Consider the following 3532-nt stretch of genomic DNA (forward strand, 5'->3'; position numbering starts at 1 on the left):
GCTGCGATGAATGCATTTTCACGGGGGGTTGATGAGCTTTAATTGACCTTCCCAAATAATTAGCGTGGATTAATTTACCGGCAGGACCTCACAGACGCAGCCCTTCGTTCTGCCGGTGCAAAGCCCTGGGAAATCAAACCCGCGCGGTACGGACACACTGATTGCGACCGCAGCTCCCATCATTTTACGCCGGAGGTCGAAACCACGATCCATTTACCACATCTTTCCCACCGACTCCTTCGCAGCAGACACAAGGAGAGCACGGGCGTTTTCCCTGCCCTAATTTATAGGCATTTAGTAGACTCATCAAAATCCTCGCTCCGGATCAGGAACTACTCGAGACGCTGGGAAGCGAACGACCTGGCATCTTTTTTCTCTCCTTTGGGACTGTGGTTGAAACCCTCTGCAACCAAAAGCAAACAGACGGCGTGTTCGGATGCTACCGAGCCTGTCTGGTTGGGAGATGTGAGATGGGACCAGGCTGAAATTTGAGCCTGGCCAAACTGCCTGGTTTTCATCCGTCCTTTCCACTTGGCTCCTTTCTGCTGCAGTGACCTTCAGCGCCTTTCTCCTCCGGGCTGGCTCCGGCCACCAGTGTGGGCTGAGGACATCCCCAGCCATCCCAGTCCCACCATCTGCATCGCTCTCCGGTGCTTCTTTCCAGCGAGCACATGGCAAGATACCTCCAAGACACATTTCCAAGATACCCAAAAGCAAGGTTTAAGCAGCTTAAGGGGCTTTACCCGTCTCCTTGCCCGAAGCTCCAGGGTCTTTTATCCCCCATGGGTCTGACCTACCCCTTCTGCCATCCCCCAAAATAGCCACAAACCCTTATTCCTCCCCAAATGAACTTGCAAAGGATTTGTTTCTCTTATTTTCCCCTAAAAAGCACCTCGGAGGGCATTGGGCAGCTCCACTCTGACTGGCAGAAATGCAGCTGCTCCTCTGAAGCGTCCCCGTGCCTCAGTTTCTCCTCCTGCCCTAGGCTGAGAAGCAGCAGAGTTGAATTTGTTTTCTCCGTGAAAAGTATTTTTTGGGGGGAGTTTTGATTTCCTAGAGGGTTTTTTAGTCACTTGACCCAAGATAAAAAGGGGAGAGGGAGTTTGGATAAAAGATAAAACAACTTAAAAAGAACTTTATGGCTTTGTTTGTAGGTCAAATAAAACGTTTCGCTTTGAGCCAAATGACTTTTCCTGGGAATTTCTGATTTCCCCCAAGAAACTCCCTGAATTCCTCCCTGAATCAATCTCCCTTCGAGCCCCTGCTTCCCAGGCAGTACCAAAACCTCCCGCTTTCATCCACACCACGGGAAGTCAATCCGGATTAACCAAAGCTGTAGCTTTAGGGTGAATTAGATAAAAGCATTAAACCCATCGGTGCCGGTGCTCGTGCATAATTAAAGCCGCCTTCGTTCGGTTGAACCTGACTCGGTTCCCGGCACAACAGGTCTCCGGGGACGGATCCTGCTGGAAGCAAATATCACCCTGGCCAATATTTAATCCCTTCATCAACATTTCCCTTCCTGCTACAGCAAAGGTGATGCTCCCTGCATGTTCTTCCCCTGCATCACCTGCCCTCCGGGAGACCCTGCAACATCCCACGGGGTTGGGGACAGATTTGAGCCCCCAAACCTTGATTTTTATTTATGGCAGGGGGAAAACGAGGCACTCGCATCCTTTAGGCTTCCTGGAGATAGAAAAGAGCCCTGTGCTGGTTTTTATACCAGGAATTTGAGTTTGGTTTTGCCCTCTACAATTTTCTGGTGCTCACCGGAGGAAGCAACGGTCAGACCGGGAGAAGAGAGTGGGACCAGTTTCTGGTCGATCATCTGCTTTTGTAACTGTTTTACCCTACAAGCGCCGTATCTGGGAGAAATGACATTTCCACGGAGACCTAGCAGCCTCCTGCCCAAACCAAGGGAGTCACCCATCAACTCCCCGGGCAAAACTAAATGCACTCTGCCCATCTGGGAGATAACCAGCATCCAAGACCGGGGATAATGCAATTATCGAGCTCGACCACGACACTGGCAGTTATTGCGAAGCCAAAGCAGCACCAAACCCCAGAAAACCCCATGCAGGCTGGACTTTGGGGAATAATTTGCTCCTCCATAAGGAGCATCCCGTGGGAGCAAAAGAGTCTTTGCTTCATGGACCGGTTCCCGTTAAGGCTTTAACGGGGGATGTTCAGCATTAAGGAGGGACGATGGCGTGGCCGGCAGCACGCTCCACTGCCAGCGAACTATTCATGGCTTTGGCTTTATGTCAATAACCGGAGATAAAAATCGCATCGGGCAGAGACGGAGTAAAGCCGCTCAGTGCCAGGACAGTCAAAAATACTTCTCGGGGTTTTATAACCCACTAAGCCCCAGGATGTGGCCATGCTCCGGGGCTCAGCAGCGTATTTAGGGGTCTTTGCACTGGAGCTCCTTAGCCCATCAACCACTGAGGCCGAAGGCCAAAGTTCCCTTTGCTCAGGTATAAATGAGGAAGAGGAACTCGGGGCACGTGCCCAGCGGTAACGAAATGGCCCAATTTTGGCAGCCCTGAGCCTAGCGCCGGAGGCACCGTCCCGCAGCGCCGGCAGCCCCCCGGGAGTGGGGTTTGCTGCTCCCCGCCTCGTGCACAGGAAGGCAGTGGGTTGCCAAATGGGTTTTGCAATAAGCCGATAAGAAAACTGGAACAGAAAGAGAAATAAGATGTTTCGCCCTTAAAGTTGTTCCTGCAGTGATGCCACCCAGCGCCCAGCTCCGGGGAAAAATGCATTTTTGGGATTAGGAGCTATTAAAAGGAGTCAAAGGGTTTGAAACCAGAGTCTCACCGATGCCGGTGCAAATTAAAACACCCCCAAATAAATTACACAGGGACCCCAGCATGCAAAGAGGTGGAAAAAAACACAAGCCAGAGTAAAGCAGGGAGTCAGCTCCATGACTTTTACCAGAGGTGTGTACAGGAAACCTCTGAAAAACAGCCAGCAAATTCCCCCAGGAAGGGAGAAACCAAGCGGCAAAAGAGATTATTGGGAATTAATGCATAAACAATCAAATAATTCAGGCAAAGAGGAGCAAAGAGAGCTCAGGAGGCTTCCTCGAGTGCCCGGCTTGAACCGTTCGTGCCAGCACCAGCCCATGCCAGCGGCTCGCTGCCCGCCGCTGCTCCGACCACCCCGTCTTTGGGTCAGTTTGGGGGTTTGGGGGCAGTTTCAGTGGCAGTACGTGCTGTACGTGGGGTGTGAGTTGTCCCCAAACCAAGGAGGAGAATTGGGGTTCAGCTCTGCCCTTGCAGTGCCGCGCTCCCTGCTTTGGGTGCATGGGGACCCTGCCTCACCCATCCCCCCCAGCGTGCCACCCCCGTGTGTGTGTGTGTGTGTGCGCATATGTGTGTGTGTGCGTGCACATGGGTGGGGTGCATGTGTGTCCCCCCACCCGTGTGCATGTCCCCTCCACCCGTGTGCATGTGTGCGCACAGGGGTGTATGCGTATCCCCCCCACCCGTGTGCATGTGTGCGTGTCCGCACAGGGGTGCGTGTGTGC

Source organism: Fulmarus glacialis, unplaced genomic scaffold (assembly GCF_000690835.1).
Source record: "Fulmarus glacialis isolate BGI_N327 unplaced genomic scaffold, ASM69083v1 scaffold32864, whole genome shotgun sequence".
Lineage (NCBI taxonomy): Eukaryota > Metazoa > Chordata > Aves > Procellariiformes > Procellariidae > Fulmarus > Fulmarus glacialis.